We start from the raw sequence: 15420 nt of genomic DNA on the forward strand, positions 1-15420 counted from the left end.
TATTTCACTCCGTATAATGTTATCAAGATCCCACCATTTTGCTGTAAATGATCTGATGTCATCATTTCTTATGGCTGAGTAGTATTCCATAGTGTATATGTGCCACATCTTCTTTATCCAGTCTTCTATTGAAGGGCTTTTTGGTTGTTTCCATGTCTTGGCCACTGTGAACAGTGCTGCAATGAACATGGGGCTACATGTGTCTTTACGTATCAATGATTCTGAGGTTTTGGGGTATATACCCAGTAGAGGGATTGCTGGGTCATAAGGTAGTTCTATTTGCAGTTTTTTGAGGAACCACCATACTTTCCTCCATAATGGTTGTACTACTTTACATTCCCACAAACAGTGTATGAGGGTTCCTTTTTCTCCACAGCCTCTCCAACATTTGCTATTACCCGTCTTGTTGATAATAGCTAATCTAACAGGGGTGAGGTGGTATCTCATTGTAGTTTTGATTTGCATTTCTCTAATAACTAATGAAGCTGAGCATCTTTTCATATATCTGTTGGCCATTTGTATTTCTTCCTGGGAGAAGTGTCTGTTCATGTCCTCTTCCCATTTTTTTTATTGGATTGTTTGTTTGTTGTTGAGTTTTATGAGTTCTTTGTAAATTTTGGATATTAGGCCCTTATCTGAGCTGTTGTTTGAAAATATCAGTTCCCATTTAGTTGGCTGTCTGTTTATTTTGATATCAGTTTCTCTTGCTGAGCAAAAACTTTTTATTCTGATGTCCCATTCATTTATCTTTGCCTTCACTTCTCTTGCCATTGGAGTCAAGTTCATAAAATGTTCTTTAAAACCCAAGTCCATGAGTTTAGTACCTATGTCTTCTTCTATGTACTTTATTGTTTCAGATCTTATATTTAGGTCTTTGATCCATTTTGAATTAATTTTAGTACACAGGGACAGGCTGTAGTCGAGTTTCATTCTTTTGCATGTGGCTTTCCAGTTTTCCCAACATCATTTGTTGAAGAGGCTTTCTTTTCTCCATTTTGTGTTGTTGGCCCCTTTATCAAAGATTATTTGACCATATATATGTGGTTTTATTTCTGGGCTTTCTATTCTGTTCCATTGGTCTGAGTGTCTATTTTTCTGCCAATACCATGCAGTTTTGATTATTGTGGCCCTATAATATAGTTTAAAGTCAGGTATTGTAATGCCCCCAGCTTCATTCTTTTTCCTTAGGATTGCTTTGGCTATTCGGGGTTTTTTATAGTTCCAAATAAATCTTATGATTTTTTGTTCCATTTCTTTAAAAAATGTCATAGGAATTTTGATGGGAATTGCATTAAATTTATATATTACTTTGGGTAATATGGCCATTTTAATTATATTTATTCTTCCTATCCAAGAACAAGGAATATTTTTCCATCTCATTGTGTCTTTTTCTATTTCTCTTAGCAATGCCTTGTAGTTTTCTTTATATAGGTCCTTTACATTCTTTGTTATGTTTATTCCTAGGTATTTTATTTTTTTTTGTTGCAATCGTGAAGGGGATTATTTTTTTGAGTTCGTTTTCTAATATTTCATTGTTGGCATATAGAAAGGCTATGGACTTTTGTATGTTAATTTTGTATCCTGCGACCTTACTGTATTGGTTTATTGTTTCTAGTAATCTTTTTGTGGAGTCCTTTGGGTTTTCGATGTATAGGATCATATCATCAGCAAAAAGTGATACCTTTACTTCTTCTTTTCCGATATGGATGCCTTTTATTTCTTTGTCTTGTCTGATTGCTCTGGCCAGAACTTCTAGCACCACGTTAAATAAGAGTGGAGAGAGTGGACAACCCTGTCGTGTTCCTGATTTAAGGTGGAAAGTCCTCAGTTTTACACCATTTAATATGATGTTGGCTGATGGTTTATCATATATGGCCTTTATCATGTTGAGATATTTTCCTTCTATACCCATTTTGTTGAGAGTCTTAAACATAAAATTGTGTTGTATTTTATCGAAAGCCTTTTCTGCGTCTATTGATAAGATCATGTGGTTTTTGTTCTTTGTTTTGTTGATATGGTGTATTACGTTAACCGTTTTACGTATGTTGAACCATCCTTGAGATTCTGGGATGAATCCCACTTGATCATGATGTATTATTTTTTTAATATGTTGTTGTATTCGATTTGCCAGTATTTTGTTTAGTATTTTAGCATCTGTATTCATTAGAGATATTGGTCTGTAGTTTTCTTTCTTTGTGCCATCCTTGCCAGGTTTTGGTATGAGGGTTATGTTGGCCTCATAAAATGTGTTTGGCAGTATTGCTTCTTCTTCAATTTTTTGGAAGACTTTGAGTAGAACAGGAACCAAGTCTTCTTTGAATGTTTGATAGAATTCACTAGTATAACTGTCTGGGCCTGGACTTTTATTTTTGGGGAGGTTTTTAATAGTTTTTTCTATTTCCTCCCTGCTGATTGGTCTGTTTAGGCTTTCTGCTTCTTCATGACTCAGTTTAGGAAGGTTGTATTGTTCTAGGAATTTATCCATTTCTTCTAGATTGTTGTATTTGGTGGCATATAGTTTTTCATAGTATTCTACAATAATTCTTTGTATATCTATGATGTCTGTGGTGATCTCTCCTCTTTCATTTTGGATTTTATTTATTTGAGTCCTGTGTCTTTTTTCCTTGGTGAGTCTTGCCAAGGGTTTGTCAATTTTGTTGATCTTTTCAAAGAACCAGCTCCTTGTTTTATTGATTTTTTCTATAGTTTTTCTGTTCTCTATTTCGTTTATTTCTGCTCTGATTTTTATTATCTCCTTTCTTCGGCTGGTTTTGGGTTGTCTTTGTTCTTCTTTTTCTAGTTCCTTAAGGTGTGAAGTTAAGTGGTTTACTTCGGCTCTCTCTTGTTTGTTCATATAGGCCTGAAGTGATATGAACTTTCCTCTTATTACTGCTTTTGCTGCATCCCAGAGATTCTGATATGTCGTATTTTCATTTTCATTTGTCTGTATATATCTTTTGATCTCTGCGCTTATTTCTTCTTTGACCCATTCATTTTTTAGAAGTATGTTGTTTAGTTTCCACAATTTTGTGGGTTTTCCCCCCTCTTTTTTACAGTTGAATTCTAGTTTCAAGGCTTTATGATCAGAGAATATGCTTGGTACAATTTCAATTTTTCTAAATTTGCTGATATTGTCTTTGTGGCCCAACATATGGTCAATTCTTGAGAATGTTCCATGTACACTAGAGAAAAATGTATACTCTGTCGCTTTGGGATGAAGTGTCCTGTAGATGTCTATCATATCCAGGTGTTCTAATATTTCATTTAAGGCCACTATATCTTTATCGAATCTCTGTTTGGATGACCGATCTAGAACCGTCAGCGGTGTATTGAGGTCTCCAAGTATGATTGTATTTTTGTCAGTTTTTGTTCTAAGGTCAATAAGTAGCTGTCTTATATATTTTGGTGCTCCTTGGTTTGGTGCATATATATTAAGGATTGTTATGTCTTCTTGATTCAGTGTCCCCTGAATCATTATGAAATGACCATTTTTGTCTCTGAGTACTTTTTCTGTCTTGTAGTCAGCATTATCAGATATGAGTATTGCTACACCTGCTTTTTTTTGGGCGTTGTTTGCTTGGAGTATTGTTTTCCAGCCTTTCACTTTGAATTTGTTTTTATCCTTGTTGCTTAGATGAGTTTCTTGTAGGCAGCATACAGTTGGATTTTCTTTTTTAATCCATTCTGCTACTCTGTGTCTTTTTATTGATAAGTTTAATCCATTTACATTTAGTGTAATTATTGACACTTGTGGGTTCCCTATTGCCATTTTATAAATTGCTTTCAGTTAGTTTTGTATCTTGTTTGATTCTTCTCTTTTGTTTTTCTATCATTTGTTTTTGTTTGTTTGTATTCCATACTTCTTTCCTCTGTTGCTACCTTTTTTAAGTCAAGTGTTTTTGTGGTAGTTTTTTCAAGGGTGGTTACCATTAAGTAATGAAAAGGGTACCTACCATATTCATTGTAGTACCCTTTCTTATGAGTATTTCTGCGCTTCATTGTCCTTTGCTACTGTTAATCTTCATCTTTTCTCCCCTTTTTTTTCTTTTGTTGTCACAGTTTAAGTTTGGTTTTATTGTTTTCTTGGTGGAGCTGTTACTTGTGGTTTTGTTTTCTTTTGTTCTTTGAATCTGGTTGGAAAACCCCTTTCAGTATTTCCTGGAGTGGGGGCTTTCTGATGATAAATTCTCTCATCTTTTCTGTATTTGTGAATGTTTTTATATCTCCTTCGTACTTGAAGGATAGCTTTGATGGGTATAGTATTCTTGGCTGAAAGTTCCTCTCTTTCAGGGCTTTAAATATTGGGGTCCACTCTCTTCTAGCTTGTAGAGTTTCTGCTGAGAAATCTGATGATAATCTAATAGGCCTTTCTTTATGTGTTGTATTCTTCTTTTCCCTGGCTGCCTTGAGAATTTTTTCTTTGTCATTGGTTTGTGTCATCTTTATTATGATGTGCCTTGGAGTGGGTTTGTTGGGGTTAAGAAAACTCGGTGTTCTGTTTGCTTCTTGAATTTGAGGCTTTAGTTCTTTCCACAGGCTTGGGAAGTTCTCATCTATTATTTGTTTGAGTATATTCTCCATTCCATTTTCTTTCTCTTCTCCCTCTGATATACCTATTATTCTTATGTTATTCTTTCTGATGGAGTCAGACAATTCCTGTAGGGCTTTCTTGTTTTTTATTATTTTTGAGTCTCTTTCTTCTTCTCTCTGTTGTGCCTCAAGTTGCTTGTCTTCTATTTCACTAATCCTATCTTCTATCTGGGCTGTTCTATTAGCTAAGCTTGTTACTTCGTTTTTCAGCTCGTGAATTGAGTTTTTCATTTCTGTTTGATTTGTTTTTATAGTTTCAATTTCCTTGGTAATATATTCTTTGTGATCGTTGAGTTGTTTTCTGATCTCCCTAAATTGCCTTTCTGTGTTTTCTTGTATATCTCTGAGTATTTTTAAGATTTCTATTTTAAATTCTGTCATTTGGCTCCAAGGCTTCCAATATGTTAAATCTTTTCTCCATAGATTTTTCCACATCTATTTGTGTTACCTCTCTATCTTTTGTATCCATAATATTCTATTTCCTTTTTCTTATTGGCATCTGAATGTGGTCTTGTTGATAGTGTTAATTAGAATTAATAAAGAATAAAAAGGAAAAAAAAAAAAAGGAAAACACTCGACACAAAAAAAGTAATAATTTATTATTTCCCCCTTTTTTCTTTCTTCTCTTCCCCTCCTCTCACCTCCTTAGGGAAATATCGTGATGACCTGTGAATTATATTATGCTAAATGGAACAAAAATTGCCTATAACGGAGGGCCTGATTTGGGGTGAAGAGTTCAAGGGGCAAAAAAGGGAGTAGGAACCTACTAAATGCAAAAAAAAAAAAAAAAGGAGAAAATCTTAGACAAGCATAAAATGATTTGCTTGTAAGTGATGGTCGACTAAGAGATATGAGAGGGATAACAGGGAAACAGAAAAAAGGAGAGAAAAAATAATAATATTTAAAGAAGAAAAAAATAAAAATAAAAATAATAAGTAAAAATCTGTTGTAATAAGTGGAGCGAAGACTAAATACAATGGAGACTTTGGGTTGGGAGGAATGCTAGTGAGTTAAAAAGCAATGTAAAAAGTACCCAAAATGCCACAAAAACAAACAAATAAAGGAAAACCAAGAACAAAAGCAGAAAAAAAAAAGAACAAAGAAAAACAAAAAAACTTGAGTCCCAAATTAAATAATTTGTTCGTGATTGAGGATTGAATGGGAGGAAAAGTAAAAGGAGAAAAGAAGAAACAAATAGAAAGGAAAAAATAAGAAAAAGAGAGAAACGAAGGAAGAAAAAAAGGAAAGGAAAAAAAAACAAAAACAAAAAAAACAACAAAAGGGGAGAGAGTGAGAGTTAAGGGTTTTGGAGTGTAACCCTAAAGGAGAGTTATTATGAAGAAAAGAAATAAAATGTAACACTCATGGGTAGTGTAGTTCAAGGAAAGGGTAGCATAAAATGGGCAGAGAATAAAAGGACCGAGGTGGAGGAAATACAAATAATAATAACGGCAATAAGAAAGAAGAAAGAAACAACAACAACAAAGAATTAGTGGAACAAGTTATAAAGTCTGTGGATTTTTCTTGATTTTGAGAGGTTAACTTCTTCCTTTTTCTTTTCTCTCCCTCTTCCTGGTCGGTGACTCTGTACCCCAGTTTCTGCCCCTGTGTCACGCTTAGGTAGGGATTTGCAGTTGATGGGATTCTATGGCAATGTCATATAATTGGCTTTAGTCTTGCTGGTAGTCAAGGCTTGTTGGCGTTTGCAGAGTCCAACAATGAGAGAGTTTGCTTTCCTGGAGTCTCTCTCCTAGTCTCCCCTTCCTGAATTAGCAGCCTGGTGATCCAGCTATGAGGCTGCCACTGCTTCTGTCTGGGGAGTAAGAGGCTCAAAGAGCTGGGAAATCCCCACTCTATCCTCACTCAGCACAAGGCTCTGGGTAAGGCTCTGGCAGTCAGAGCCTCCAGCGTAATCAGGTGGGGCTGGGAGTCAATTGTTGTCAAGGTGACTGTTCAGTGCCTACCATTCAGTTGGACCACTCAACCCAGGCTTTCCACACTTTGTAGCCTGTTTTGGCTGGGAAGATGCACTATTCGCTGCTTGCTATATAGATCTTAATATCTGCCAAGTCCCTCTTGTTAGGTATATCCCTGAATATGGAGGCTCTGTCAATCAGAAGTTGCCCCTGCCCCTTTAGCGAAAGGCACTGAAAAATATCATGCCTCTTGTCTTGGATCGCTGAACTGGGAGAGATCTTATCAATTAGAGCCCTGTGGGTGCGCGCAGATTTCGTGCGTTAAGCTAATTTCAGTGATTGGATCCGCAGCTGTGCTCCAGAAAGTATTTCAGGCTGCCTGCGCGCCCCTCCCCCAACGCTTGATTGTTAGCTTGAATGGCTGGGTGAGGTGCCCCGCCCACGGAGAGAATCTCCCGACTAGGAAAGACAGGCTTGGCGCCCCTCCCGGACCGCGGCACGGGGCGCGCGTGTGGTTTCTCAGTGCACGCTGGTGGCCGGGACTCTCTGGACCGCATGCGGTTTCCCAGTGCACGCCGGTGGCCGGGACTCTCCGGACCGCGGCACGGGGTGCGCGCGCGCGGTTTCTCAGTTCACGCCAGTGGCCGGGACTCTCCGGACCGCGGCACGGGGCGCGCGCGTGCAGTTTCTCAGGGCATGCCGGGTGCCGCCAGTGCCCAGGCTGCCTGTGGGCGGGCAGCTGCACGTGTGGGTTGACTCACCACAGGCGTACTCCCTCCTCGGCAACAGTCCTTTCGCTTTCAGTGTGTGTGTGGAACTCCAGAATGCTCCGAGGATAAATTTTTCTGTTTCTAGTTGATAAATTTGTTGAGATTTTGGGGAGATCTGTTGGACGCGCTGCTCACGGCGCCATTTCCGTGACGTCTGGACAGTTTTCATTTCTTTTGGGTGCGTTCCCAGGGGTGGAACTGCTGGATCATACGGTAGTTTGTTTGTTTGTTTTTTTTGAGGAAACTTCATACTGTTTTCCATGGTGGCTGTATCAATTTACATTCCCACCATCTATGCATTAGATTCTGTAAATACACTTTATACAAAAACAGATATAAATGGATGACAAGCGCATGACTATATGTTCAATGTATTTATTTAGCAGGGAAATTCAGTGAGATAACTCATCTACTAGGATGGCTAAAAGTTTCATGATGGACGACACTGAGTAGAGGCAGGAATGTGGAGCAACTCGAGTGCTCCTGCATTGCTCTGTGCAGGGATGTGAATTATACAGCCATGTTGAAAAGGAGTTGGGCTGTGTTTTACAGAGTTAGACATATGCTCACCATACAACCCCGCGATTAAACTTCTTGACATTTACCCCAAAATAATGAAAAAATGCAGTCAGAAAAAGAACTTGTACATGAACATTCTTTGCATTATTCATAATAGCCCCAAACTGGAAACAACCTAATGACCAGCCAGGTAAACGAATTGTAGTATATTCATACTGTGGAATATTACTTGGCAATAAAAAGAAACAAAACATTCATATACACATCAAATGCATGAATCTCAAAAAAACATGGAGCTCAGTGAAGAGACTGTATGTGTGGTTCCACTTGCATGCAGTTCTGGGACAGGCAAAACTAGGGTCGCAAAAAGCATCCCTGTGTTGGCTGAGGACCAAGGTTCGGTGGAGGGGACCAGCTGCCGAGGGGCAGGAGAGTGTTCCGGTGATGGCAGTGTCCCAGATAATTTCTGTGGTGTGCTTACATGAACATAGACAACCACCAAAGTTAATCAAACTCTATCCTTAACATAGGTGAGTGCTACTGACTGTAATTGATACCTCAATACATCTGCAGAATAAGAAAATATTTTAAATACGAAAAAGCTGACATTTTTTAATTGAATTTTTTGAGGTGACATTGTTTAATAAAATTATATAGGTTTCAGGTGTACAATTCTATAATATATCTGTGTATTATATTGTGTGTTCACCCCCCCCCCAGCAAGTCTCCTTCCAACACCATTTCTCCCCTCTTTACCCTCTTCTACCCCCCACCCCCTTTTCCTCTAATATTCACTATACTATTGTCTGTGTTTATGAGTTTGTTTGTGGTTTTTTTGTTTTGTTTTTTGCTTATTCCCTTCACCTTTTTCACCCAGACCCCTCTCCCTCTGGCAACTGTCTGTCTCTTCTCTGTATCTATGGGTCTGTTTCTATTTCGTTTGTTAGTTTATTTTGTTCATTAGATTCCACATGTAAGTGGAATCATATGGTACTTGTCTTTCATTTCTGAGTGCTAGCGAAGATGCAGAGTAATGATAACTATCATATATAGTTGAGGTGTGAAATTGTATGGCCTCCCTGGGAAATGGGTTGGCAGTTTTCTTTTAAAGTTAGAGACACACTTAACTGTATTCCATTCCTAAGTATTTACTCAAGAGAAATGAAAACATATGTCCACCAAAAGACTTCTATATAAATAATAATAATAATTTCACTAGTAAGAGCCCAGAACTAGAAACAACCCAAATGCTCATCAGTAAGTGAATGGATATACAAACTGTGACACATTCATAACATGAAATACTATTCAGCAATAAAAAACAACTAGCTACCGGCATATACCACTCCATAGATGAATCTTTAAAACGTTATGCTGACTGCAAGAATGTATCTTATATGATCCCGTTTACATGATCTTTTAGGAGGAGCAAAACTCTAGTGATGATGATTGAAATCACATTCATCATTAGCTGGCCATGAGGGGACTTGATTGTATAACGGTATGAGGGAACTCTTGGGGGTGATGGGTCCCATTTATGGGGACTTTTCGTCACCACTGTTTGATGTGAATTCGGTACCTCTCTGGGGATTCTCTCTAATGGGATTGGTTCTCTTCACTGAGCGGTGATTCTGGGACAGGGATTGCATGTTTAGTTTTAAGTACTCATCTTGCTTTCTGCAAATGCAAGGTTGTTCCTCCGACTCCTGGAAATATGACAAGGCCTGGCTTTCCATCCAGGGCCACTGGGTCCCTTGTTTATCAGTCCCTGTCTGTGGCACACACACAGGAAACTTGAGGCCATTTAGATAATTTCCATGGGGAAAAATCCTTGTTATTTCAATGATCTAGTGACAGTCATTTTTTTTTTTAAGTGTTTTGCTTTATTCAGACAATTGATCCTCTGGCCCACTTTGGGGGTGGTGGTGGAGATGTACCATGTTCTGACGTGGATGCTTCTTTTAAGGGTTGGTACAGGTATTAACGGCGTGCCAGCAATGTGCCAGGCATGGGGCTCAGCACTTTATGGGCATATTATTTAATTTTACCTTCTCAATGTTCGTGTCAGGCACCTCCTAATTTCCATCTTCCACCTGTAGCTGAGAGTTAGCTTGGGTAAGCAATGTGGCTCTTAAATTGTGAAATTGGATTCAAACCAACCTGGGGGCTCACTGACACCCAAACCCATGATCTTTGTGCTACATCTCACTACAAAAAACATTGATGGCCCAGAGACGGCTAAGGAAGCAGTCCCACTTTCACCAGGGCTGAAATGCCACTGGTCTGGATTGCCTGCATCTCCATGGGGGCAGTGGCAGGATTCAGCTGGTTCGCACTGGTTCGGCAGAACTGATACCTAATTTTGTGTTGAGTTTGGCAAACCTGTTAAAATGGCACTTGTCATCAGGTTCTCTCTAAGGCGGGCACCTGAGCAGCCGCCCAAAGTGGAAATCACAAATTTACATTCCTTACTTTTTTTTTAAGTTGGTTTTTTTTAGATTTTATTTATTCGTTTTAGAGAGAGGGGCAAGAAAGAGAGAGAGAGAGAGAAGGGGGAGGAGCAAGAAGCATCAACTCCCATATGTGCCTTGACAGGCAAGCCTAGGGTTTTGAACCAGCAATCTCAGGTTCCAGGTTGACACTTTTATCCTCTGTGCCACCACAGTTCAGGCTCCTTATTCTTTTTTAATGTTCATCTGTGCAACAGTGTATTCTAAGCACCCACAGTAATGTTCATTTTGTCCATAGGTGAAAAAAATTGCAAGTGAGGACACCAATCAAGAAGCAATATGGAAATGTCTTAAATAACAGTTTCATTGTTTTTGTCAGGTATTATTTAATATTTTTTCATTAACATTTTAAAACTCTTTCTTATAACATAATCTAGTTTTGTGTACCTCTTTTATTGTTCTTGTTTAGTATTAAAGGCATAAAATAATAAACTGCCTTTTGGTATATTATTTTTTTTATATATATACTGAAAACGGTCATTAGGGCGGAGAACCGGTTGTTATATTATTTGAATCCCACCACTGTGTAGCAGGTGTAAAGACCACAGCTGGGACGTGCTACTACCATGTTGCCTCCCCCCCCCCCCCCCCCCCCCCCGCCCAGCAGCAACCAGCAGGGCCTGTCTCTGGAGCCCCTTAGAGTCTGGCTTGATGTGATCCCCTCTACTTTTGCAGAATGTGTGCCTTCCAACCTTTCAGAAACTGGGAAGATGCCACAAGTTTCTTGTGAAAAGACCAACTGAAAGTTCTCAGGGTTTTGAGAGCTTGTGTTACCCTTCCTCTATCAACACATTTTACACCAGATTGAATTCCTCCTCTTTATGCGGGAATTCAGCCCTGTGCACCAGAATACCACCAGAGCACTGAACAGTAAGAGCAAACATGTCTTTCATTTTTTGTCCTGCTGCCCCTGTGATGGTAACAGGTGGCAAAACCAGGCAGGTGTGTAATTCTGTACGGATCACCCTGGTTCCATGGGCTCCCTGTGGGCAGGCTCTGCTGGACTGGGTGGAGCTTGTTGCTGAGCAGAAGAAATGCTTTTGTGCGTGTTTGAAGCTGGGGGAAGGTTCATGGCCAGGTCACAGCTCCAGCATTCTTTTCTGGGCTGCAGGGGCAGAGGCAGCAGGGCCCCATGGGAGAAGCCCAGGCGGCAGATCTTGGGAGGCAGAGCTGCAGCTGCTGTGTTTGGTTTCCCTTTGGTCCCAGGGATTTAGATAAAAGGACTACTTTTATTGATTGGGGAGCCTGGGGAGGTTGAAGGCTCTAGAAGTCAGCCTTTGACGTATTGTTTTTCTAAGCAAACGTTTATTGAGCATTTATTGTGTGCCAAGCATCATGCTAAATGCTTTTCATGTATTATTAGGTTGAATCCACATGACAGCCATTTGGCTGAGGAGGAGACTAAGGCTCAGAAAGGTTAAGAAACCCTCCCAAGGTCACAGAGCTTATAAGGGGTAAAGCACTTGGGTCCTGGAGCCCTGTCTTACCTGGACCATTGCAGTAGTCCCTTACTCTTTTGGTCCTGCACCTTTCTAATTCATCAGCTGCTCTGCCACCAGAGTAGTCTTTCTAGAACCCAGCCTTGGTCTGCAAAGTTCATGCTGTAATCTGAGCTCCGCTATTCCTTCCTGCCAGAGTCCCACTGAACTGGGCCCATTGACCCTGGGCTCCCCTTCCTCACACCTGCCGTCCCCCAGAACACCTGAGCCCAGGCCTCCTGCCCATCTCTCAGAGCCACTCTCCGAGGCCCCTCCTGCCAATCACAGCTCCTCTGCCAGCCCCTCTGGCCCCTGGCATGCTTGGCCTTGGTCAGATGGGCAGGGGGTGTATTTTGTTTGTCTTCCCACCCTGCTGCTTGCCTGGGAACTGGCACATAGTAGGTGTTCTACTAATGCTTGTTACAATGGCAGGTATGGGAAAACCTACCCCTTTGCCCCTTTATTCTTAGTACTCAAAGTGCGTCATGGTGTCAGGACTCTTCTAGACCCTTCCCCGATCGGAATGGGCCTCATCCGCAGGGAGGGCTGGGCTGAGTGGCCTTTCCCTACATAGAAGTGAAGTCACAGGAAGAGTTGGCTGGTGATTTGAGATGAAGACACTGGCTCTGGGTGGGCAGGCTGGCAGGCTAGCATGCTGGGGCAGGAAAAGAAAGATGACCCCAAGGCCCGCCTTCCAGAAGGTGGAATGGGGCCCAGCCCTGGGCCAAGAGTCTGGCTGACTCTGGACAGATGTGGAAGATGCTGGATAAGGTATGGGGATGGCCAAGAATGGACATCAGACCTACAGGGGCACGGGAGAGGGCAGGTGGGGGAACCTCTGTGAGTGCAGGTGTCACCTGGCTAGCAGGAAATGGGAGGAGAGGGGCTATCCATTCTGAGATCACAGAGACAGGAGTACATTGGATACCATTTGCTAAAATGAATTAGGACTCAGTTGGGTATTCAGGTTGCAAAAGACCTCAGAGGTATTACTGGGGGATCAGCATTACCCACTCTAGTTAATGAGCTGATAATGCGTCCCTGGGAACCTCGCACTGAATCCTAAGGGGAAAGCTCTGGGCCTCAGTTTCCTTGCCTGTGGCGTGAGGCCTTGGCGTAGCAGCTTTCCTGCCACACAGGTGGTGGTGTCCAGGGAAGAGAGACTCTCCCCTGGGGGCAGTGACGGAGGGCGAAGGGGCTGTCCGGGTATGCATCACTGGTGGATCCTGGATATCAGCAGTCACTCTCGGGACCAGATTGAGCACGGCTATCAGCCAGTTACATTTCATTACAGGCTACATCGACTCTGCGTGTCAGTGAGAGTCTCTGGGTGGGGCCGTCTCTTGCCATGTCTGATCTACACACAGGGCACAGGTGGGACTGCTTCAATCTTAGCAACCCTCAGAGCAGGGTAGGGGTGGAGGTTGGTATTCTCATTTGTAAAATGGGGTTGATGTGGCTCAGAGAGGGCAGGTGACTGTCCCGAGGTCATATTGGTGAATGGGAGAGGGAGGGTGGAAACCTGGCTTGGCTCACTTGAGCATTCCTGCCAGGGCTGCTCAGCCAGCAGGCCTTGCTCTGACCGTGTGGACAGAGTTGGGAGTCTTACACCTGTGCATCATGGGACGATGGGCTGTGGCTCGTCCACCCGCCTTCTTCCCGCCCCTCCCTGTGCACAAGATCACAGAATGTCCCGATCGTGTTTCCTTGCATCCACCCCGTGGTGATGCTTTGTGTGGTGCGGGTGGATCTTCTATTCTTGACCTGATGGCCCGATGTGTGACCAGTGTCCCTGCCCTCTGCACGTCACACTTACTCTGGAAGGCCCTGCAGGAGATGACCCAGGGCAGCATTGATTTGTTTATAGTTAGTTCCCAAGCTCCATGGGCCAGAAAACAGAAGAGAATGACTCCTCTGGTGCTGACACTGGCTCAGGGGTGCAGGTAGCCACTTACAGAGCACACTCACACCCAGGGTTACATGGAAGAGCCCAGTGGCCTGACCTGTTCAATGACTATGGCCTGTGGCTTGCTGACCGCAGCTGTGACAGTGCCAAGAGGCAGGACTGGAGTGTGGGTTACAGCTCAGGCCTCAACGTCAAACAGCCCGGAGCTGATGGTTGTGCCCTGGCTCCTGTGGAAGGTGCTTAGGCTCAGTGCCTTCACCTGTGAAACAGGGAAGGCAAAGATATGATCAACACTCAGTGTGGGGCATGTGAACCCCAGCGGGACCCCGGGTCATGGTGAGCAGCTCCTCAGTGCTAGGAGGAGTCGTAGGTTCCATTCTGGCCCTGGTAGAAGTGGGTCCTCCCAGCCCCCTCTTCCAGCAGGCTGAGAGGAGGCCGCTGGCCTGCTGACCCCGCAGGACAGGTTCCTCCACGAGGCCCTCTGCATGGCAGACACATGGAGATTGTGTTAAGGCCAGGCGTCTATTGTTCAATCAATCAGGCTAATCTGCCTGCCCCTTGATAAGGACAGGGATCGGGTTTCAGGGAGATTTTCCCGGGATTACTTCCAGTAGCCACTCAGTCTAGACAGACCTCTCAGTTACAGGGGTGCAGACAAAGGCGAAGACCGGGAGGGCCAGCCGGCCGGCCATGAGGTGGGCCCCGGACCCTGCCCGCCAGCTCCCTCCTTCCCCCCTCCAGCCTCTGCTCTTTTCCTGGGGGGGTTAGGGCAGGGAAGAAATCAGATCACTGGCCAGGGAGGCCCCAGTCAATCCCAGCAGGAGTCCCGAGACCCTGGCGTGAGCCCAGGCAGGGCACGGAGCGGTTGGCATCCATGGAGCACTCACAGGTGCCTGAGGGCACAGCCCATGTTTCACCACACTCAGTCCCTGCAGAGATCTCATGAGGCAGCCTTTCTTGTGCCCCTTTTAGAGACGAGGACAGTTAGGCACAGGAAGGTAAAGCTAGAAAATGGTGGAGCAGGAACGGGAGTCGAGGCCTGTCTGGGGCCACCCTGGGAATGCCGGGAGCGATTGGTGAGGTAAGGGCTGTCCCCAGGGCTGAGGGGACAGGCAGGAAAGTCGACCTACATGCCTCACTTCCAAGTTCCCAGCCTGGTTTTGCTACTTCTTGCTCTGAGACCTGGGCAAATCACTTTTGGACATCAGTTTTCTTATCTGTAAAATGGGCACGGTAACTAATCTGCCAAATAGGGGTACTATGTGAGTCACCTGAGAAGGCATGTATGAAATGGTTTTGGAAACTGGGAGGTGCTGTGCTAATAATATTCCTCACTGGTTCCTAGCATGTGGCCTGCTGCACAGCTGGCCAAAAATACATGGCTAGCTGGCTGGCTGGATCAATCTGGATAACGCCTCTTCTTAGAATTGTGAAGTTTCGCTTGTTCACCTTCTTCATCTCCCTAACAGCCCTGCCCCTGGGAACTGTGGGGAGCAGCCCAGGACCAGAGGAGCAGGGAGCTGCAGGTACACCCCCCCCCCCCCCGCTCTTTCTGGAAGACAAGAGGGAGACATGGCCTGCCCCCAATGGCATCCTGGTACCTGCGGTGTGACCCCTCCCACTCAGAGATCGCGTGACGGCCCTTCTCGGGCTTTTGGAGCAGAGCCTTGAGGAAATGTCTGTCCTTCGGGGCCAGAATGTAAACTTTGGTCCTGTACTTGTGTGCATGGA

The 15420-nt window shown here is 43.3% G+C and overlaps 1 long non-coding RNA gene across 1 annotated transcript in view; it reads left to right on the forward strand.

The window, feature by feature from the left end:
• Positions 1 to 10621, forward strand: part of LOC136377319 (uncharacterized) — a 148513-nt gene extending 137892 nt beyond the window's left edge. The window contains exon 3 of the long non-coding RNA XR_010746280.1: positions 10544 to 10621. This is a non-coding gene — a long non-coding RNA (uncharacterized lncRNA). The remainder of the gene's footprint in view (positions 1 to 10543) is intronic.
• Positions 10622 to 15420: the final 4799 nt, after the last annotated feature.

Source organism: Saccopteryx leptura, chromosome 6 (genome assembly GCF_036850995.1).
Source record: "Saccopteryx leptura isolate mSacLep1 chromosome 6, mSacLep1_pri_phased_curated, whole genome shotgun sequence".
Taxonomy (NCBI): Eukaryota; Metazoa; Chordata; class Mammalia; order Chiroptera; family Emballonuridae; genus Saccopteryx; species Saccopteryx leptura.